This window comes from Oncorhynchus clarkii, chromosome 23 (genome assembly GCF_045791955.1).
Source record: "Oncorhynchus clarkii lewisi isolate Uvic-CL-2024 chromosome 23, UVic_Ocla_1.0, whole genome shotgun sequence".
NCBI lineage: Eukaryota > Metazoa > Chordata > Actinopteri > Salmoniformes > Salmonidae > Oncorhynchus > Oncorhynchus clarkii.
The window spans coordinates 38,407,617-38,432,110 of NC_092169.1; the positions used below are offsets into that span (position 1 = coordinate 38,407,617).

Genomic DNA, 24,494 nt, shown 5'->3' on the forward strand with positions numbered 1-24,494 from the left:
CTGCAGAACTCAGCAATGCTACATTGTTCCCTTGCTTTGTTTGTTTGCTAAAGAATATAACTGTGTTCTTTCAACTTGAGACCAGGAAGCTCTCTTCAAAAACAATACCTGACAGAGCACAGCATGTTTACGTGACAAAAGCATTTTCTTCAGTTCCAGTTTACATTGTATGATTTCCTATTTCATGTGGCTCAAAGGGAAGGGGACTGACACACTCTTCAGCGGCCAACGATGATGAAATCTAATGGTTGTGCGTACCGACCAATGTGCATTACAACACCCTTATGTCCAAGAAAAACAATTTTTATACGTTTTATCATGTCCATCTTCTTTATATTTCCCCCTCATATCCCCCTCTCAATGTCCAATTTATTCTCCCCTCTACCCAAGTGCCAGGATACCAGGCACTCTCCTCACCCCCTCACAACCAGACCTGCCAGGCAGTCTACTCTCCTCTCACAACCAGGCCTGCCAGGCAGTCTCCTCTCCCTTCACAACCAGGCAGTCTCCTCTCCCCTCGCAACCAGGTCTGCCAAGCAGTCTCCTCTCCCCCTTATAGCCAGGGGTGCCAGGCAGTCTCCTCTCCCCCTTATAGCCAGGGGTGCCAGGCATGGTCCATGCGACAGGCTGTTGGCTGCAACCAACATAGTGTTAACCTTTGACTCCCCTTCTACGAACTGGGCCAGGTTGTGGAACCTGGTCATGCTGGCCATCACAGCCTTCTGCATCAGGGACACCAGCTACTGGGGGTCTATGTTCTCAGGCTGGACCGCCGGGGACAGGGTTATGGACGTGTCCTCCTGGATCTTCTTGTGCCACGTGATGATCTCACCACAGAGCACCGCTTTCAGGATGAAATCCACCTAGTAGGGGAGAGGGAAGAGATAGAGAAGGAGAGGGGAGAGGTGGAGAAGGAGAGGGGAGATGTGTTGAAGGGAGAGGAGAAGAAGGGAGAGGTGGAGAAGGGAGAGGTGGAGAAGGGAGAGGTGGAGTAGGGAGAGGTGAAGAAGGAGAGGGGAGAGGTGGAGAGGGAGAGGGGAGAGGTGGAGAGGGGAGCGGGGAGAAGTGGAGAAGGAGAGGTGAAAAAAAGGGGAGAGGAGAGTTGGAAAAGGGAGAGGTGGAGAAGGAGAGGGGAGAGGTAGAGAAGGAAGGGGAAAAGTGGAGAAGGGAGAGGTGGAGAAGGAGAGGGGAGAGGTGAAGGAGAGGGGAGAGGGGAGAGGAGAGGTGGAAAAGGGAGAGGTGGAGAAGGTGAGGGGAGCGGTGGAGAAGGAGAGGGGAGAGGTGGAGAAGGAGAGGGGAGAGGTGGAGAAGGAGAGGGGAGAGGTGGAAGAGAGAAGCTAAATGCTCTAGTAATTTTCATTATGATATCATGATATACTGTGAGACCATCACAACATATGCTGAAACCACTCCATATTGTTAGTGCACCATGGTGGAGAAGGAGAGGGTGAAGGAGAGGTGGAGAAGGAGGGGAGGGGTGGGGAAGGAGAGAGGTGGAGAAGGAGAGGGGAGGGGTGGAGAAGGAGAGGGAGAAGGAGAGGTGGAGAAGGAGGGAAGGGGTGGAGAAGGAAAGGAGAGAGGTGGAGAAGGAGAAGGAGAGGTGGAGAAGGGGAGGGGAGAGATGGAAGAGAGAAGCTAAATGCTCTAGTAATTTATTCCAATTCAGCAATCATGAGAAACTGTGATACCATCACATCACATACTGAAACCACTCCATATTGTTAGAGGTATGTTAGTGCACCATGGAGGGAAAGGGTTATACAGATTAGCCACATAAACTATGCAGAGGCTACAACACTAACAATAACCAACCACCTAGCTGGATACACTCTGTCCTCTTCTCTTGGTTTGCTCAGTGTATGGTGTGCCCCCTAGCAATGAGCTTCAGAGCTTCACATTTGAGTTACTAGCAAGAGGACTGCCCAGCGTTATCCAATGAGGTTGCAGGGCGGGCCCAACGGCTCAGTGGACATGGCACAGAGAGAGAAATGAGGTGGTGCACAAATGTGACGCAATACGCAATATTCAGGGACCACTTTTGGGTCAAGAGCACTACTTTCAGAACTACTGGCTGAAAAGCATACACAAGTAGCATACACAAGTAGCATACACAAGTAGCATACACAAGTACCGGAACATCTCTAAGTATTTAACACCCCATTTTCTTCACCTCCTCCTTCTTCTCTCTCTGTAACTACAGGATGGAGCTGGGCTATACATAGATATATAGCTGCCTGACTGCTGCCCTATCATTATGGGACCAACATAGATATACAGCCCTCCTCCTGCCACAGCTGGGACTGAGGCTGAGAGGCTGTTGTTTTTGTTTTGCTACGCCTCAGTGAATTTCCCTCCAAGTTTACATTTGTAGGATGTAACACCCACACAGAATAACATCCATCAAGAATTATAGGTATCTAAATTAAGGCAAGAATTGAGAAATCAGACTGAAGTCTATTTGTTCACACTTTAAACTAAACTAAAGTGTATGGTTCTATTCGTGATGTCTGTAGGTTCTACACAGTGCACAGCAGTGGTCTACCGCCGTAAAGGAGAACTCTCTCCTACAGTAGCTTCAATTTCAACTGTGATGTGCTGACTCATCCTTTTTGGTCAGTCAACACGACTAACAAACCATGAAAGACTGATTTGCTGTTGTGCTACAGGTGTGTGCTTGTTGTTGGACCTACCTTGAAGTTGGGCTGAGCGACGCAGCGTGCCACATGGATCAGGCGGCGAGGGGACCGGAGACACTGATGGTGGTCCGTAACTCAGAGTTGTTGAGCATCAGACGGGAGGGCACGGGCCGGTTGGCGTCCGGGTCACCCGTTGTTGATATCGATGTGGAAGTACGACACGTTCAGCTTCCCCATATTCTGTTGGAGGAGAGGAGTATAACGGTTAGGATCAGGTATGTATGATGTCTGATCAGTGTGTGTTCGTGTATCTTCCCATCCTGATATTCCCTCATCTATTCCAGTCAGAATTGCATCGTGTCTGATCACTAACACAAGCCCTCTATAAACATTCTCCTGAGATATTCTCTACAGACCTGTTACCCCTGTGTCGAACCATGGACAGGAAACAGCTGCCTTCCAGACCAGACAGAGGAGTGTGTGTGTGTGTGTGTGTGTGTGTGTGTGTGTGTGTGTGTGTGTGTGTGTGTGTGTGTGTGTGTGTGTGTGTGTGTGTGTGTGTGTGTGTGTGTGTGTGTGTGTGTGTGTGTGTGTGTGTGTTTGTGTGTGTGTGTGTGTGTGTGTGTAAGCATTTAACTACAAAATGGCTGATTTTATTGATCTGGCACCATAAAAAGTTGACAGATCACCCCAAGCACATCCATAATCCCTCCATCCATCCCTCCCTCCTCATCCCTCCTTGTTTGTCCCTGGTGAGATAAATACAGTTGAAGTCGGAAGTTTACATACACTTAGATTGGAGTCATTAAAACCCGTTTTTCAACCACTCCACAAATTTCTTGTTAACAAACTATACTTTTGGCAAGTCGGTTAGGAAATCTACTTTGTGCATGACACAAGTCATTTTTCCAACAATTGCTTACATACAGAATATTTAACTTAGAATTCACTGTATCACAATTCCAGTGGGTCAGAAGTTTACATTCACTAAGATTACTGTGCCTTTAAACAGCTTGGAAAATTCCAGAAAATGATGTCATGGATTTAAAAGCTTCTGAGTCAATTGGAGGTGTACCTATGGATGTATTTCAAGGCCAACCTTCAAACTCAGTGTCTCTTTGCTTGACATCATGGGACAATAAAAATAAACAAGTATAAACACCAGGCGACCACACAGCCGTCATACCGCTCAGGAAGGAGACGCGTTCTGTCTCCTAGAGATGAAAGTACTTTGGTGCGAAAAGTGCAAATAAATCCCAGAACAACAGCAAAGAACCCTGTGAAGATGCTGGAGGAAACAGGTACAAAAGTATCTATATCCACAGTAAAACGAGTCCTATATCGACATAACCTGAAAGGCCGCTCAGCAAGGAAGAAGCCACTGCTCCAAAACTGCCATAAAAAGTCAGACTACGGTTTGCAACTGCACATGGGGACAAAGATCGTACTTTTTTGAGAAATGTCCTCTTGTCAAATGAAACAAAAATAAAACTGTTTGGCCATAATGACCATCGTTATGTTTGGAGGAAAACGGGGGAGGCTTGCAAGCCGAAGAACACCATCCCAACCGTGAAGCACGGGGGTGGCAGCATCATGTTGTGGGGGTGCTTTGCTGCAGGAGAGACTGGTGCACTTCACAAATAGATGGCATCATGAGGAGGAACATTATTTGGATATATTAAAGCAACATCTCAAGACATCAGTCAGGAAGTTAAAGCTTGGTCGCAAATGGGTCTTCAAAATGGACATTGACCTGAAGCATACTTCCAAAGTTGTGGCAAAATGGCTTAAGGACAACAAGTCAAGGTATTGGAGTGGCCATCACAAAGCCCTGACCTCAATCCCATAGAAAATGTGTGGGCAGAACTGAAAAAGAATGTGCGAGCAAGGAGGCCTGCAAACCTGACTCAGCTACACCAGCTCTGTCAGGAGGAATGGGCCAAAATTCACCCAACTTATTGTGGGAAGCTTGTGGAAGGCTACCCAAAACATTTGACCCAATTAAACAATTTAAAGGCAATGCTACCAAATACTAATTGAGTGGATGTAAACTTCTGACCCACTAGGAATGTGATGAAAGAAATAAACCATTCTCTCTACTATCATTCTAAAATGCTGAAAATAAAGTGGTGATCCTAACTGACCTAAGACAGGGTATTTCTCCTAGGATTAAATGTCCGGAATTGTGAAAAACTGAGTTTAAATGTATTCGGCTCAGGTGTATGTAAACTTCTGACTTCAACTGTATATACAACAGCTCTTTAAGCCTGTGTTTAGCTGAGGGAGCCATATGATGTACGAAGAGCAACGAGCATTTTGGGAAGATAAACTGTTTAAGGGAAAAGGGGAGTCTGCTTATGGCTTTATGGCAATAACATTTCATTTGAGGTTTTTTTTGGGCCAAAAGAGTTAGATGCTAGGCCCCAGGAGGCTCAGATAAGCTCAGGCTCAGAGAGAAACTCCTCTGGCTCTGGACTGACGCAGTGTGCTGAATAATAACACATTAACAGGCGACGTGTACTCAATTTTGGGGCTATATTAATATGCTGTGAACACAATTTAAGGGAGGTGACATAAAATACATGCTCTGAGGATGTGGACATACCATATAAATATAATTAATAAAATGGGTTTAGAATTTATAACCTGGGCAATTTGGCTGGCAAACTCATGGGTACACTCATGCCTGGTATTGTGATGTAGTAATTTCCATGGTAATGTAAAATGTTCATTCTATGATGTTAACTGAGGCGCGTTCAACACGGGGAATAGTTCGCACATGTTTGCTAATGTTAGTTTCCTAACGTTAGCAAACAAGTGTGTGGCAAACTTTGAAAAAAAAAAAAAAAAAACAACAGTCCGAAAAGGTTGCGAGCGGTGAACAGAAAATGGTTTTCACTGGGATTGGATTCAAGGAAGTCGATATTGTTTACAAATGTATTGAAGAGCTAAATGATGTGGCTCATGCAATGGAATGCATTTGTTGTAATGTCAGTTGAGTTAAATCAACAAATCACAGCACATATCGATGGGTACATTTCCTGCTTTTGCTTCTTGCTTTGCTCCTATGGGTACTTGCAATCGCACCCAATCCAATCATTATGCCATAATTTACTTGAATGGGGATGCACATTCTGTTCATTTTATTTATATAAAACATACACTGCAGAGGCCAAACAATCTCAATGCACTACGTTAGAATAATGTACTAGTCTAGGGGTAAAATCTGGGGATATTTGGGTATTTATTGGGGAGAGGCTAGGGGTTATCTATGTCAGTAATGTCCTTGATGTGTGTGTGTGTGTGTGTGTGTGTGTGTGTGTGTGTGTGTGTGTGTGTGTGTGTGTGTGTGTGTGTGTGTGTGTGTGTGTGTGTGTGCGTGTGTGTGTGTAATCCTGCCTGTGTCTAATGGGCTCTGTGGAGTGGAACAGGGAGGGGGCTTAATGCGTCTGCTTAGCTGCCCAGTGGAACGCCTGTCAGCAGAGACAGATTAGGATCAGAGAGGAGTCTGAGGAGAAGCTTCTTTAATAATGACTTTCAGAGGCTCTCTGCCCTCCGAAAGGTGCATGTGTCTGTGTTTGTGACGCATCCCGGGCTCCTTAAATTGAATCATCTCTGATAGCAGAGCAAAGAATCTGAATATGACTGACTGTCTGGAACGTCTCATAGATAATAGAATACTTAATAAATAAGTTCAATAATTGCCTTGCTAAAATATTAGAATGCTTGATAAATACTCAGCTAAGATCTTTCTTATCTTTAAAATGTAATTTAAATGTACATCAGTCTGGTTTTAGACCAGATCATAGCGCTCATACCTCTGCTGCATCCCTAGCTATAAATTATCTGGTTAACTGTATGGATTAAAGGCAACATTGTGCTGCCCTCTTCATTGCCCTGTCAAAGGCTTTCCATACTGCTACTTCAGAGGCTTTCCTCAATTGACCTGGACCAGGCTGCATGGAAATGATTTAAAAATTACTTGACAGATAGAACTCAATGTGTATCTACTGATGGTGTTAAATCAGCTTTCCTGTACATTACGAAAGGTGTCCATTCTTGGTCCTGCACTTTTTACTGTTTACAGGACCGGTGTCCCTTCCACGGGACGGTTGAGCTAACATAGGCTAATGCAATTAGCATGAAGTTGTAAGTAACAAGAACATTTCCCAGGACATAGACATATCTGATAATGGCAGAAAGCTTAAATTCTTGTTAATCTAACTGCACTGTCCAAATTACATTAGCTATTACAGTGAAAAAATACCATGCTATTGTTTGAGGAGAGTGCACAGTTATGAACTTGAAAAGTTATTAATAAACAAATTAGGCACGTTTGGGCAGTCTTGATACAAAATGTTGGTTCATTGGAACAGTCTAAAACTTTGCACATGCACTGCTGCCATCTAGTGGACAATATCTAAATTGCACCTGGGCTGGAATAATACATTATGGCCTCTCTATTGCATTTCAAAGATGATGGTACAAAAAAAACTGTTTTTTTTTCTTTGTATTATCTTTTACCAGATCTAATGTGTTATATTCTTCTACATTCCTTTCACATTTCCACAAACTTCAAAGTGTTTCCTTTCAAAAGGTACTAAGAATATGCATATCCTTGCTTCAAGGCCTGAGCCACAGGCAGTTAGGTTTGGGTATGACATTTCAGGCAAAAATTGAAAAAGAAAAAGAGGTTTTAACAATATTGACTTGTCTGTAAAAACATTTTTACCTGCACTTGTATGCCAATGATACATTTGTGTGTGCTATTTCCCCCTCGGTTGACCAGGCTCTATCTGGTTGTAATACAGAAACACTTTATTGACCTGAAATTAGTGGTGAATGCAGGTAAAACTAAGTATAAATAACTCTGATGATTTCAGCATATGTACATTGTGTTTTAAATAGCATATTGATGAGTTAATTAAGACGCTCAGCTTAAAAATGGGCTTCTTCTATAGAAATAGGTCCTGCCTCTCACTAAATAGTAGGAAGCAGATTATTCTGTTAACGTTCCTATCGGTCCTAGACTATGGTAACATCTAGATGTGAAAGCAGCTGCCACTTCATTAAAGCCACTAGATGCAGTTTATCATAGCGCAGTGCACTTTATTACGGGTGACAGTTTTAGTACTGCATTCTCGACCAGAAAGTTTGTTGGTCCACTTTGATGTCACGTAGGTTGATACATTGCTATGTTTCATTTATAAAACCCTTTTAAAAAAGGTCCCACTGTACCTTACATTAATACTGAACTTTAGACATACAAGTTAGCACACCCGGTCACTGGAAATTCCTTTTGTCTCTTTTATGTTACCTTTATTTACCTAGGCAAGTCAGTTAAGAACAAATTCTTATTTTCAATGACGACCTAGGAACAGTGGGTTAAATGCCTTGTTCAGGAGGAGCAGAACAACAGATTTTTACCTTGTCAGCTCGTGGATTTGATCTTGCAACCTTTCGGTTACTCTAATCACTAGGCTACCTGCCGCTCTCTACCGAGTTAACTGAAAGCTGATCTACCTTTCTTGCATATGTCTCAAGTAGGCACCTGGAAATGCAAATGCGCTACGCTAAATGCTAAATGTACTCGTTTAAACTCAAACCTTGATCAAAATTCACAAGCAGGGTATTGAATTAAAGCTACACTCGTTGTGAACCTAGCCAACAAGTCAGATTTTTAAAATGCTTTTCGGCGAAAGCATGAGAAGCTATTATCTGATAGCATGCACCACCTGAAAATGCCTGAATGCGACGTAAACAAAGACTCTGCTTATCCGACGCAGCACAAAACGCAGAAATAAAATATAAAACATTCATTACCTTTGACGAGCTTCTTTCTTGGCACTCCTATATGCCCCATAAACATCACTATTGGGTCTTTTTTTCGTTTAAATCGGTCCATATATACCCAAAATAGCTTTCTATGGAAGCTGTGTCATTCAGAAAAAAATATCGTTTTTAAACGCTGCGTAATTTTTTAAAATTAAAAAAGTCGACGATAAACTTTCACAAAACACTTCGAAATCCTTTTGTAATCCAACTTTAGGTATTAGTAAACGTTTATAATCTATCAAAATGATTACAGGGCGATGTATATTCAATAGCTCCTCGTTTGCAAATCAATGGCTGCCAATGTCCACATTAACAACATCCGGGTGGAGACTGGAAGAAACGGAAGCCAGATAGATGGATTTTCCAACAAAAAATTCAATTGAAAATGACGACAATGGCGACATCGTGTGGAATTTGTATGAATTGCATGCAGGTCGATATTAAATTTTGTCCTCTTTTAACAACCCATGGAAGTGACTTATGGAAATTATTTTTAGCTTTCAGAGAGCAGTTTTTCTTGCGTTTTTCAATGAAACACACGATCTGTTATAGTCACAGCCGTGATTTAACCAGTTTTCGAAACTTCAGAGTGTTTTCTATCCACACATACTAATCATATGCATATACTATATTCCTGGCATGAGTAGCAGGACGCTGAAAAGTTGCGCGATTTTTAACAGAATGTTCGAAAAAGGAGGGGGTAGAAGTAAGAGGTTTTAATACTGAACTTTAGACATACAAGTTAGCACACCCGGTCACTGGAAATTCCTTTTGTCTCTTTTATGTTACCTTTATTTACCTAGGCAAGTCAGTTAAGAACAAATTCTTATTTTCAATGACGACCTAGGAACAGTGGGTTAAATGCCTTGTTCAGGAGGAGCAGAACGACAGATTTTTACCTTGTCAGCTCGTGGATTTGATCTTGCAACCTTTCGGTTACTCTAATCACTAGGCTACCTGCCGCTCTCTACCGAGTTAACTGAAAGCTGATCTACCTTTCTTGGACCTTATTTGTGGAACAATCTTCAAAATGTTCTTAAACTTTGTGTTTTGGTGCCTGTAATTCAGAAAGCTGATTGAGGACCTTATTGCTAAAGAATGTGTTTTTCTTTCTGCTTGCATTTTGCATTTATATTTTGTGTGTGTAATTTCTGTAATTTAGGGCTCATCTATAAAAAATACCTTGGTCTCAGTATGACTCCCTGATATAATAAAGGTTAAACAAAATAAAATAGAGGCTCACTCACTGACAGGGCTGAATTAATATCATAGAGGCTCACTGACTGACAGGGCTGCAGTGATGTCATAGAGGTTCACTGACTGACAGGGCTGCAGTGATGTCATAGAGGTTCACTGACTGACAGGGCTGTGCTGATGTCATAGAGGTTCACTGACTGAGAGGGCTGCAGTGATGTCATAGAGGAGAGGAAGTAATGCATATTGCCTGTCAGAAGCTAAATGTTTGTTATAATTCTAATTTCGAGGCTCCACATGTTGTCATGGAAAATACGAATATTATTTCCAACAACTAACTCCGCTGCATATTGAGCGTTGAGATTGCCGAAAGGCCAGTCTCTTTGGCAAAAGGATTGACAAGGAGTGGATTGTTAGCTAAAAATGCATCTAGGGCAGGAGTGAGGTACAGGAGAGGTTCCGTAAAAAGGGAAAATATATATATTTTATTTATGTTTTAGATTTAAAATGACATACTTAGAGTACAAAAGAAAATAGGAGAATATCTTCTTTCTAATGATGTCAACTTTATTTCTCAACTCCTAATACAAATTACACTTACAAGAGCCAATTGCACTCACTGGAGTATCTGATAAAGGCTTTGAAAAGTGCCACTGGTTGCTGGTAAGCTTTTATTTCTGAGTTTACTGTTCTAGCTACAGTTGAAGTTGGAAGTTTACAATCAACTTAGTCAAATACATTTAAACTCAGTTTTTCACAATTCCGGACATTTAATCAAATAAAAATACCATGTCTAAGGTCAGTTAGGATCACCACTTTATTTTAAGAACGTGAATTGTCAGAATAATAGTAGAGAGAATGATTATTTTCAGCTTTTATTTATTTCATCACATTCCCAGTGGGTCAGAAGTTTACATACACTCAATTAGTATTTGGTAGCATTGCCTTTAAATTGTTTAACTTGGGTCAAATGTTTTGGTTAGCCTTCCACAAGCTTTCCAAAATACGTTGGGTGAATTTTGGCCCATTCCTCCTGATAGTGCTGGTGTAACTGAGTCAGGTTTGTAGGCCTCCTTGATCGCACACGTTTTTTCTGTTCTTCCCACAAAATTTCTATAGGATTGAGATCAGAAATTTGTGATGGCCACTCCAATACCTTGACTTTCTTGTCCTTAAGCCATTTTTACACAACTTTGAAAGTGTCCTTGGGGTCATTGTCCATTTGGAAGACCCATTTGCGACCAAGCTTTAACTGATGTCTTGAGATGTTGCTTCAATATGTCCACATAATTTTCCATCTCATAATGCCATCTATTTTGTGAAGTTAACCAGTCCATCCTGCAGCAAAGCACCACCACAACATGATGCTGCCATCTCCTTGCTTCACGGTTGGGATGGGGTTCTTCAGCTTGCAAGCTTCCCCCTTTTTCCTCCAAACATAATGATGGTCATTTCTCAAAAAAAGTACAATCTTTGTCCCCATGTGCAGTTGCAAAATGTAGTCTGGCTTTTTTTATGGTGGTTTTGGTGCAGTGGCTTCTTCCTTGCTCTGCGGCCTTTCAGGTTATGTTGATATAGGACACATTTTACTTTGGATATAGATACTTTGTACCTTTTTCCTCCAGCATCTTCTCAAGGTCCTTTGCTGTTGTTCTGGGATTAACTTGCACTTTTTGCACCAAAGTATGTTCATCTCTAGGAGACAGAACGCGTCTCCTTCCTTAGCGGTATGACGGCTGTGTGGTCTCATGGTGTTTATCCTTGCGTACTATTGTTTGTACAGATGAAAGTGGTGCCTTCAGAATTGTGGAGGTCTACAATTTTTTTCTGAGGTCTTGGCTGATTTCTTTTGATTTTACCATGATGTCAAGCAAAGCGGCACTGAGTTTGAAGGTAGGCCTTGAAATACATCCACAGGTACACTTCCAATTGACTCAAATGTCAATTAGCCTATCAGAATCTTCTAAAGCCATGACATCATTTCTGGAATTTTCCAATCTGTTTAAAGGCACAGTCATCTAGTGTATGTAAACTTCTGACCCACTGGAATTGATATAAGTGAAATAATCTGTCTGTAAACAGTTATTGGAAAAAGGACTTGTGTCATGGACAAATTAGATGTCCTAACCGACTTGCCAAAACTATAGTTTGTTAGCAAGAAGTTTGTGTAGTGGTTTAAAAACTAGTTTTTACCCATCCCTTTAACGGAATCATTTTCATCAACACCCTCTGAATTGCAGCGCGCCAAATTAAAATTCAAAAATATAAAATGTTCATGAAATCAAAACACAGCGTAGCTTGTTGTTAATCCACCTGGCGTGTCAGATTTCAATACAGGTTTTCGGCGAAAGCATATCAACCGTTTATGTAAGAAAATCTCTCTCAGTAGACAAAATATTACAAACACCTAGCAGCCAAGTAGATTGGTCACGAAAGTCAGAAAAGCAATAGATTAAATCGCTTACCTCTGATGATCTTCAGATGTTTGCAATCGCGAGACTCCCAGTTACACAATAAATGTTCCTTTTGTTCCATAAAGATTATTAGATTTTTATATCCAAAATACCTCCATTTGTTTGGCGCGTTATGTTCAGAAATCCACAGGCTCGAGCGGTCACGACTTCGCAGACGAAAATTCCAATAGTATCCGTAATGTCCACAGAAACATGTCAAACGTTTTTTATAATCAATCCTCAGATTGTTTTTAAAATATATAATCGATAATATCAACCTGGACTGTCGCTTTTTCAAAAGGAGAGGGAGAGACAATCGCTGCACAACTCTGTTGCGCAAGCAAAACTCTGCGAACACCCAGCTATCCACTGACGCAAAGTTATCTTTCTCGCTAATTTTTCAAAATAAAAGCCTGAAACTAAGTCTAAAGACTGTTGACACGTTGAGGAAGCCATAGGAAAATGAATCTGGTTGATATCCCTTTAAATGGAGGCAAAGCATCCAATGGAACAGAGAGCTTTCAAGAAAAACAGCACTTCCTGGTTTGATTTTCCTCAGGTTTTGGCCTGCAATATCAGTTCTGTTATACTCACAGACAATATTTTGACAGTTTTGGAAACTTTAGAGTGTTTTCTATCCTGATCTGACAATTATATGCATATTCTAGTTTCTGAGCCTGAGAAATAGGCAGTTTCAAATGGGTACGTTTTTTAGGCAAAAACTAAAATCCTGCCCCCTACACTCAAGAAGTTAATAACTCCAACCTAAGTGGATGTAGACTTCAGACTTCAACTGTAATAGGCTTTTTTAGAGTTTACACTTCCTCTTCCAAATATAATGTTGGGAGGTCAAAATAATTGAAAACGATCTACCAAATGTATTAATTTTAAATGTTGATTACTTGTCCTCTATTATCATTCACCTGATGATAAGACGAGACGTGGGAGAAAACAAATCCCTGGGTCGCCAGTTTCCCTCGGAAGGGGTCCCTGGGTCGCCAGTTTGCCTCGGCTGGGGTCCCTGGGTCACCACAATCCTGGCGCTTTGAGGACAATTCCTTCGACCTCATGGCTTGGTTCTCGCTCTGACATGCACTGTCAACTGTGGGACCGTATACAGACGTGTGTGCCAATTCTAGAAAAACTTAACAAAATGTGGAAAAGTCAAGGTGTCTAAATACTTTCTGAATGCACTAGAGAGAGAGAGAGAGAGAGAGAGAGAGAGAGAGAGAGAGAGAGAGAGAGAGAGAGAGAGAGAGAGAGAGAGAGAGAGAGAGAGAGAGAGAGAGAGAGAGAGAGAGAGAGAGAGACACACACACACACACACAGACACCAGGGTACCAATCAGTCTGAGTACACAGCAATGTCACGAGCCAATTCTCCCCGGGTGACATTCTGGTCTCCATGGATTCTGGTCTCCTCCCCTTCCTCTGGTCTCCACGGATACCAGGTCCTGTAACCGAGGGAAGCACATCATACACTGACATGGGCTCAGTGGACTTCTGCCAAAATGCTTTCATCCATCCCCATTAATCGAATCTACCTAATCTAAACCCAATCTCTATCTAATCTATATCCCATCACTATCTAATCTACATCCCATCTCTATCTAATATATAATCCATTATTGGAATCTATAACCCATCTATATAATCTATACCAAATCTATCTAATCTATACCCATCTCTATCTAATCTACAATCCATCTATGTAATCTATATCCCATCTCTATCTAATCTACAATCCATCTATCTAATCTACATCCCATCTCTATCTAATATATAATCCATTATTGTAATCTATAACCCATCTATATAATCTATACCAAATCTATCTAATCTATACCCATCTCTATCTAATCTACAATCCATCTATCTAATCTATATCCCATCTCTATCTAATCTACAATCCATCTATCTAATCTACATCCCATCTCTATCTAATATATAATCCATTATTGTAATCTATAACCCATCTATATAATCTATACCAAATCTATCTAATCTATATCCCATCTCTATCTAATCTACAATCCATCTATCTAATCTATATCCCATCTCTATCTAATCCAGAGCCCATCGATCAAATCTATAACCCATCTATCTAATCTATATCCCATCTCTATCTAATCTACAATCCATATATCTAATCTACATCCCATCTCTATCTAATATATAATCCATTATTGTAATCTATAACCCATCTATATAATCTATACCAAATCTTTCTAATCTATACCCATCACTAGCTAATCTATATTCCATCTCTATCTAATCTATACCACATCGCTATCTAATTTCTATCCCATCTCTATCTAATATATAACCCATCAATCTAATATATACCTCATCTATTTTATCTATATCCCATCTCTATCTAATCTATACCCATCTCAATCTAATCTATATCCTATCTCTATTTAATTCATAACCCATCTATCTAATCAATATCCTATCATCTATTTTATCTATATCCCATCTCGATCTAATCTATACCCATCTCAATCTAATCTACCTCCCATCTCTATCTATATAGGATATTGGTTAGATAGATGGGTTATGAATTAAATAGAATCTATTAAATCTAAATAGATTAGATTGATATCCCTATCTAATCTATATCCCATCTATCTAATCTATATCCCATCTCTATCCAATCCATATCCCATCTTCATCCAATCTATACCCCCATCTATCTAATCTATACACCATCTCCATCTTATCTATATCCCATCTCTATCTAATCTATAACCCATCTATTTAATCTATGCCCCATCGATCTCATCTATATCCCATCTATCTAATCTATATCCCATCTCTATATAATCTATATCCCATCTCTATCTAATCTATATCTCATCTCTATCTAATCTATACGCCATCTATCTAATCTATAGCCCATCTCTTTCTAATCTATATCCCGTCTATCTAATCTATAAACCATCTCTATCTAATCTATATCTCATCTATATCTAATCTATACCCCATATATCTAATCTATCCCCCATGTATCTAATCTATATCCTATCTATCTAATCTATACACCATCTCTATCTAATCTATGTCCAATCTCCCCATCTAATCTATATCCAATCTCCATCTAATTGATTCCCCATCTATATAATCTATACCCCATCCATCTAATCTATATCCCGTCTATCTAATCTATACACCATCTCTATCTAATCTATACCTCATCTCTATGTAATCTATACCCCATATATCTAATCTATACCTCATCTCTATGTCATCTATACCTCATCTCTATGCAATCTATACCCCATATATCTAATCTATACACCATCTCTATGTCATCTATACCCCATATATCTAATCTATACACCATCTCTATGTAATCTATACCCCATATATCTAATCTACACACCATCTCTATCTAATCTATACCTCATCTCTATGTAATCTATACCCCATATATCTAATCTACACACCATCTCTATCTAATCTATACCCCATCTCTATGTCATCTATACCCCATATATCTAATCTATCTTCAATCTACCTAATCAACACCCCATCTCTTTCTAATCTATTCCCCATCTATATAATCTATACCCCATCCATCTAATCTATACCTCATCTATCTAATCTATACCCCAACAATCTAACCTATATCACACTTCTATCTAATCTATAGCCCATCTCCATCTAATCTATATCACACCTCGATCTAATCTATACCCCATCTATCTAATCCAAACACAACCTCTATTTAATCTATACCCCATATGTCTAATCTACACCCCATCTCTAGCTAATCTATACCCCGTCTCTATCTAATCTATATCCCATTTCTACCTAATCTCAATCTGATCTATACTACATCTATCTAATCTATATCCCATCTATCTAACTTTATTCCATCTATTTAATCTATATCCCATGATCTAATCTATATCCCATCTATTTAATCTATATCCCAATGTCTAATCTATATCCCATCTATCTAATCTATATCCCATCTATTTAATCTATATCCCATTATCTAATCTATACCCCAACTCTATATCTCGGCTGGGGTCCAGGGGTCATACATTTTCCTCTGCGGGGGTCCCTGGGTCGCCAGAGTACCTCGGCAGGGGATCCTGGGCATGACATTTAGGGGTCTCGGAGGAACATCTTCACATTTAATTAATCTCCATGACATCCTTGAAACCTCTTTCTTTGACAAACAGACTGCTTCAAATTACCTTATCTACGTGTCCTTGGCCAGGGTTGGGTGTGGAGAAGGCGTGTGTGTGTGCCTGCACATTTCTCAATGTGTATATGTGTATGTGTATGTCTCAGGTTTGAGGATGCGTGTCTATCTGTGCTATCTACAGAGTCTCAGGTTGATGCGGTTGAGGTGTAACATGAATTCAGCCAGGCAGATGAGAGCCAGCTGAACATTTTCCTGAAGGTCCAGAGAAGGAGTGTATGTGTGTGTTCCAGACAGTTCCTGGTGGGGAGAGGGGGGTTAGAGTCAGAGAGGTAGTGTGTGTGTTCCAGACAGTTCCTGGTGGGGACAGGGGGTTAGAGTCAGAGAGGTAGTGTGTGTGTTCCAGACAGTTCCTGGTGGGGAGAGGGGGGTTAGAGTCAGAGAGGGAGTGTGTGTGTTCCAGACAGTTCCTGGTGAGGAGAGGGGGGTTAGAGTCAGAGAGGTAGTGTGTGTGTTCCAGACAGTTCCTGGTGGGGAGAGGGGGGTTAGAGTCAGAGAGGGAGTGTGTGTATTCCAGACAGTTCCTGGTGGGGACAGGGGGTTAGAGTCAGAGAGGGAGTGTGTGTGTTCCAGACAGTTCCTGGTGGGGACAGAGGGTTAGAGTCAGAGAGGGGGTGTGTGTGTTCCCGACAGTTCCTGGTGGGGAGAGGGGGGTTAGAGTCAGAGAGGGAGTGTGTGTGTTCCAGACATTTCCTGGTGGGGAGAGGGGGCTTAGAGTCAGAGAGGGAGTGTCTGTGTTCAAGACAGTACCTGGTGGGGACAGAGGGTTAGAGTCAGAGAGGGAGTGTGTGTGTTCCAGACAGTTCCTGGTGGGGAGAGGGGGGTTAGAGTCAGAGAGGTAGTGTGTGTGTTCCAGACAGTTCCTGGTGGGGACAGGGGGTTAGAGTCAGAGAGGTAGTGTGTGTGTTCCAGACAGTTCCTGGTGGGGAGAGGGGGGTTAGAGTCAGAGAGGGAGTGTGTGTGTTCCAGACAGTTCCTGGTGAGGAGAGGGGGGTTAGAGTCAGAGAGGTAGTGTGTGTGTTCCAGACAGTTCCTGGTGGGGAGAGGGGGTTAGAGTCAGAGAGGGGGTGTGTGTGTTCCAGACAGTTCCTGGTGGGGAGAGGAGGGTTAGAGTCAGAGAGGGAGTGTGTGTGTTCCAGACAGTACCAAAGGGGACAGGGGGTTAGAGTCAGAGAGTGAGTGTGTGTGTTCCAGACAGTTCCTGGTGGGGAGAGGGGGGTTAGAGTCAGAGAGGTAGTGTGTGTGTTTCAGACAGTACCTGGTGGGGACAGGGGGTTAGAGTCAGGGGGGTAGTGTGTGTGTTCCAGACAGTTCCTGGTGGGGAGAGGGGGGTTAGAGTCAGAGAGGTAGTGTGTGTGTTCCAGACAGTACCTGGTGGGGACAGGGGGTTAGAATCAGAGAGGGAGTGTGTGTGCTGCTGGACTGAACTGTAGCCAGGTGTTCTTTGTGTGTGTGTGTGTGTGTGTGTGTGTGTGTGTGTGTGTGTGTGTGTGTGTGTGTGTGTGTGTGTGTGTGTGTGTGTGTGTTTGTGTGTGTGTGTGTTTGTGTGTGTGTATGTGTGTGTGTGTGTGTGTGTGTGTGTGTGTGTGTGTGTGTGTGTGTGTGTGTGTGTCCATGCGTATGTTCCAGTACCTGGTGGCTGGCCCGTGTGCCCCTGGCCTGTACAGTAGCCAGACGATCGTAGTAGCGTGAGATGGGGTTATCTTGCTTGATGCCCTTCTTGGACAAGCGTGGCTTATAGATCTCAACTAGAGACAGAGAGGATGGGATGTCCTCTACCAGACGCATCTGAGCAGACAGCTACCACCCTGGGGACTGGAGGGAGGGAGGGAGATGGGGGTAGGGAAGGCTGAGCAGACAGCTACCACCCTGGGGACTGGAGGGAGGGAGGGAGATGGGGGTAGGGAAGGCTGAGCAGACAGCTACCACCCTGGGGACTGGAGGGAGGGAGGGAGATGGGGGTAGGGAAGGCTGAGCAGACAGCTACCACCCTGGGGACTGGAGGGAGGGAGGGAGATGGGGGTAGGGAAGGCTGAGCAGACAGCTACCACCCGGGGACTGGAGGGAGGGAGGGAGATGGGGGTAGGGAAGGCTGAGCAGACAGCTACCACCCTGGGGACTGGAGGGAGGGAGGGAGATGGGGCTAGGGCTGGATGGAGGGAGGGAGATGGGGGTAGGGAAGGCTGAGTAGACAGCTACCACCCTGGGGACTGGAGGGAGGAAGGGAGATGGGGCTAGGGAAGGCTGGAGGGAGGGAGGGAGGGAGATGGGGGTAGGGAAGGCTGAGCAGACAGCTACCACCCTGGGGACTGGAGGGAGGGAGGGAGATGGGGGTAGGGAAGGCTGAGCAGACAGCTACCACCCTGGGGACTGGAGGGAGGGAGGGAGGGAGATGGGGGTAGGGAAGGCTGAGCAGACAGCTATCACCCTGGGGACTGGAGGGAGGGAGGGAGATGGGGGTAGGGAAGACTGGAGGGAGTGAGGGAGATGGGGGTAGGGAAGGCTGGAGGGAGGGAGAGAGATGGTGGTAGGGAAGGCTGGACGGAGGGAGGGAGATGGGGGTAGGGAAGGCTGAGCAGACAGCTACCACCCTGGGGACTGGAGGGAGGGAGGGAGATGGGGGTAGGGAAGGCTGGAGGGAAAGTAAGCACAATTGAATAACATGGTAAACTGATTACACACCTCAATACACTGTATACAACCTAACCTTGGTGGACTAGAGGGAGAGGGAGAGGGAGAGGGAGAGGGAGAGGGAGCTAGAGCTACAGCAGTAAGACACCTCAATAGAACAGCTACACCTTCATTTTTAGAGACATAACAATAAGGTTAACTATCACATCCAACAGGTCTACCTGTCAAGCCTAACTTCAGATTTCTCAATACAGTACAAGAGGTTTAGTGCTCCTGTCGGCCATGATGTAACAGTAGAGTTGATTCCCACACACCTACTTTTCATTCCCTCATTAGGTGTTGTGTATTTAACCTTCTGTTCCACCCATGTCTTTGTGTGGAATTGTTTGTTGTAAGTGCTTGTGCACTTTGTTGTCTGGTGCGCGACGGGTTTTACGTTGTTATTCTGTATATTAAACTGCTTCGGTTATTACCCAGTACTGCTCTGTCTGACTTCTCTGCCACCAGTTACGCACCCCTTGCAATATCCCATCTATCTAACCTATATCCCATCTTTATCTAAGCTATATACCATATCTATCTAACCTATATCCCATCTCTATCTAACCTACATCCCATCTCTATCTAACCTATCTAACCTAATCTATCCATCTAACTAATCTATACCCCATCTATCTAATCTATATTTCATCTATCTAATCTATACCCCATCTATGTATTCATGTTACCAGGTGAAATTGCTGTACAATATGATGCAGATTCAGATGTCTTAAATCAGCACTGCAGAGCCCTCCCTGTACTATGCCGTGCCTTGATTGTATTACTGTTGATGTTATCTGGAAATGTGCATGTACACCCTGGCCCATCTACAATTGCTAGCCCCAATTCTGACTTGTGCTCTGATATCTGCTTCACTGATTTCTGCTCTCGTAAAAGCCTGGGTTTTCTGCACGTTAACATTAGAAGCTTATTGCCTAAAATTGATAAATTGAAAGTGTGGGTTCACAGCTCCAATCCAGATGTGTTGGTCATTACTGAGACATTACACAAGAGTGTTTTGAATACTGATGTTCACCTTTCTGGTTATAACCTTTTTCGGCAAGACAGATCTTCCAAAGGTGGTGGATTGGCAACCTTTACCAAGGATCACCTTCAGTGCTTGGTTGTCTCCACCAAGTCTGTCCCCAAACAATTTGATTTGCTGGTTTTAAGCATTAAACTTTCAAATAGCACTTTGTTGACTGTTGCTGGGTGTTATCGTCCTCCATCAGTATCGGCCTGTACCCTATCTGCCCTAAGCTCTCTCCTGGCATCTTACACTGTGTCACACCCTGACCATAGTTTGCTTTGTATGTTTCTATGTTTTGTTTGGTCAGGGTGTGATCTGAGTGGGCATTCTATGTTGTGTGTCTAGTTTGTCTGTTTCTGTGTTTGGCCTGATATGGTTCTCAATCAGAGGCAGGTGTTAGTCATTGTCTCTGATCGGGAACTATATTTAGGTAGCCTGTTTGGTGTTGGGTTTTGTGGGTGATTGTTCCTGTCTTTGTGTTTGTTACACCAGATAGCGCTGTTTTCGGTTATTCACTTTTTCTTGTTTTTTGTATATTGTTCTATTTTCATCTTTATTAAAGATGTATCAGAATAACCACGCTGCGTTTTGGTCCGCCTCTCCTTCAACAGAAGAATCCCGTTACAGAATCACCCACCAAAACAGGACCAAGCGGCGTGGTAACGGGCAACAGCAACAGCGGCGCAAAGAGGAATGGACATGGGATGATGTGTTGGACGGCAAGGGTTGCTACACATGGGAGGAGATCCTGGCGGGAAAGGATCGCCTTCCATGGGAACAGGTGGAGGCTGCTAGGAGAGCAGAGGCAGCCGGAGAGAGGAGCCGGCGATATGAGGGAACACGGCTGGCAAGGAAGCCCGAGAGGCAGCCCCAAAAATGTATTGGGGGAGGCACACAAGAAGTATGGCGAAGCCAGGTAGGAGACCTGCGCCAACTTACTGTGCTTACCGGGGGGCTAGAGAGACCGGGCAGGCACCGTGGTATGCTGTGGTGCACATGGTGTCCCCAGTGTGGGTGCATAGCCCGGTGCGGTACATACCAGCTCCGCATATCGGCCAGGCTAGAGTGGGCATCGAGCCAAGTGCCATGAAGCCGGCTCTACACATCTGGTCTCCAGTGCGTCTCCTTGGGCCGGCTTACATGGCACCAGCCTTGCGCATGGTGTCTCCGGTTCGCCTGCATAGCCCAGTGCGGGCTATTCCACCTCGCCGTACTGTCACACCCTGACCATAGTTTGCTTTGTATGTTTGTATGTTTTGTTTGGTCAGGGTGTGATCTGAGTGGGCATTCTATGTTGTGTGTCTAGTTTGTCTGTTTCTGTGTTTGACCTGATATGGTTCTCAATCAGAGGCAGGTGTTAGTCATTGTCTCTGATTGGGAACCATATTTAGGTAGCCTGTTTGGTGTTGGGTTTTGTGGGTGATTGTTCCTGTCTTTGTGTTTGTTACACCAGATAGCGCTGTTTTTGTTTTTTCACGTTTTCTTGTTTTTTGTATATTGTTCTATTTTCATCTTTATTAAAGATGTATCACAATAACCACGCTGCGTCTCCTTCAACAGAAGAATCCCGGTACACACTGAGTCTGAATTTTTCCTGCTAGGTGACCTAAACTGGGACATGCTTAAACCACCTGACCAAGTCCTAACGCAATGGGACTCCCTAAAAAGTTCTCAGATTATCACCAATCCCACAAGGTATGACTCTAAACACATACTCTCCTCAATGTTATCCTCACAAATAATCCTGATAGGTATCAGTCTGGTATTTTCAGTAATGACCTTAGATCACTGTTTTACAGTCTGTGTTCGTAATGGCTGCATTGTGAAACGACCTGTCCTGATTTGTCATAAATGCTTGCTAAAAAACTTTAATGAGCTTCTTTCATGAACTGGCATCTGTATAGAACCAGCTTGATCACCTCTGTCGAAAGACACTTGGACCTTCTTTTTTATATATATATATTTCAGTGGTATTGTTAACAAACACACCCCATAAAGAAAACCGACCGTGATCTTGCAGAGTTACTCCACCTCAACAATTGCATTTGGCGAAAGGCTCGGCACACGCACACTCAGGCTGACTGGCTCTCATTCAGGCAAATGAGAAATACGTGCACTCAGGCTATCCAGAAGGCCAAAGTTAGTTACTTTAAGGAGCAATTCTCTCTCTGTGGGTCTAAACCCAAGAATGTCACGGATCCCTCCCGGACTTTCATCACGCACACCTGTCCCCTATTCCCACTGATTAGTATTCGTATAGATGTGCCCTTTGGTTCCCATGGTCTTGTCGATTGTCGATTATTGCTACTATGTCCGTTGGTTACCCCCGATGCTTCTCACTCTTTTTCCCCTGTCCCGCTACAAAGTTTCTCCCTGCAGGCAATCACTGAGTCAGAGGTGCTAAAAGAGCTCCTTAAATGTGACCCCAAAAAACATCTGGGTCAGATGGTTTAGACCCTTTCTTCTTTAAGGTTGTTGCCACTATCTTCGCCAAGCCTGTCTCTCCTTTCTGGGGAGGTTTCCATTGCTTGGAAGGCAGCCACAGTTCATCCTTTATTTAAAGCAGTGGTTCTTAACCTGGGTTCGATCGAACCCCAGGGGTTCGGCGGAGGTCAAGACACACATTCGACTAATATGATTCGTGATGACACGCCCCGCTTGGCCATCATTGGCTGCAGGTGATCACGCTACATCGCTTGGCCTATCTGTGCTGCAGGGAATTTGGTGCGCTCAGTAGTCGACTTGTGACTGTCGTGATGGTACGTCTTGTGATTTCTTTCTTAATATTTTAATCACTTCATACTTACAATGTCGAGCAAAAAAAGAAAGTGGTCAGACGAATATGTACAATATGGATTCACATGTATAACGGAACGTGATGGGAGTCAGCGTCCTAACTGCATGATTTGCAATGCCAAGTTGAGCAATTCTAGTCTAGCACCGGCAAAACTAAGAGAACACTTCCTTAAGCTGCATGGAGATGGAAAATACAAGAACACAACGCTCGCTGAATTCGATGAAAAGGCTACTCTGCCTGTTCTCGGCTTTGTACCCATCAACAAACCGATCCTCACAGCATCGTACGAAGTTGCATACCTGATCGCAAAGCAGGGCAAACCACACACCATTGGTGAAACACTTATAAAACCAGCTGTGTTGAAGATGGCGAATATCATGCTGGGAAAAGAGGCTGTAGTTAAGTTTCCCAAACTCCTCTTTCAAATGACACCATCAGCGACAGAATAGAGGACATGAGCAAAGTAGTTGCAGATCTGATTTCAAGCCCGGCAAAATTCAGCCTTCAACTCGACGAGACCACAGACGTTTCCAATCTAAGCCAGCTTGCTGTATTCGTGCGCTATGTGAAAGACGACATGATAAAGGAAGATTTTTTATTTTGTAAGCCTCTTACAACAACAACTAAGGCAGCCGATGTGAAGAAACTTGTGGATGACTTCTTCAAAGACAACAATCTTTCGTGGGATATGGTTCCTGCAGTTTGTTCGGACTGAGCTCCAGTCATGCTGGGAAGAACGTCTGGTTTTTGTGCGCTAGTGAAAGCCGATGCACCACACATCATTGTTACGCATTGTATTCTGCACAGGCATGCGTTGGAAACAAAACCTTGCCTCCAAAACTGGCAGACGTATTAAGTTGTAGTGGAATGCGTAAACTGTGCGCGAACTAGTGCTCTGAGGCACCGCATCTTCAGTGAGCTGTGTAAAGAAATGGGCTCTGAATTCGAGGTACTTCTGTACCAGTCTAACGTTCAGTGGTTATCCCGGGGACAAGTGCTGAATCGTGTTTTTGCCGTGCGTGTGGAATTAGCCCTGTTTTTGCAAGAGCACCAACATTGTCATGCAGATTGCTTCAAAAATTCTGAGTTCATTCTCATTTTAGCGTACATTGCTGATATCTTTGCAGCTCTCAATCATCTCAATCAAAAGATGCAGGGCGGTGGAGTCAACATCATCGAAGCGGAGGAAAACCTGAAGGCTTTTCAAAAAAAGCTACCGTTATGGAAACGACGAACAGAGAATGATAACTTCACAACTTTCCCCTGCTGGATGACTGTGTAAGTAATATCGAAGATGTATCTGGAATCGGAGATATTTCTGTACCAGCGGAACTGAAGCAAGCAATTGCCACGCACTTAGATGAGCTTGCAAAGTCTCTCGACGGATATATCCAGCATGGGTAAGACAGCCGTTCACGTTTAGTGTTGAGACAACAGATGTCAATGATGAATACCTCGGTGAAATCATTGAAATTCAGCAGAGCCAGGTTCAACAGCAACTCAACGCTTTCAACGTTTTGGTGTCAAGAAATGGTAACGTACCCTGTTATTGCTAAGAAAGCTCTGGAGATTTTCATACCTTTTGTTACAACATATCTTTGCGAGCAATCCTTTTCAAGGATGCTGGACATAAAAACGAAGAAAAGGAACAGACTTTGTTGCGA

General features: G+C 43.2%; 1 pseudogene; it reads right to left on the reverse strand.

Moving 5' to 3' along the window:
* Positions 1 to 589: 589 nt before the first annotated feature.
* LOC139381285 (transformation/transcription domain-associated protein-like) overlaps positions 590 to 24,494 on the reverse strand; it is a 188,171-nt pseudogene continuing 164,266 nt past the window's right edge.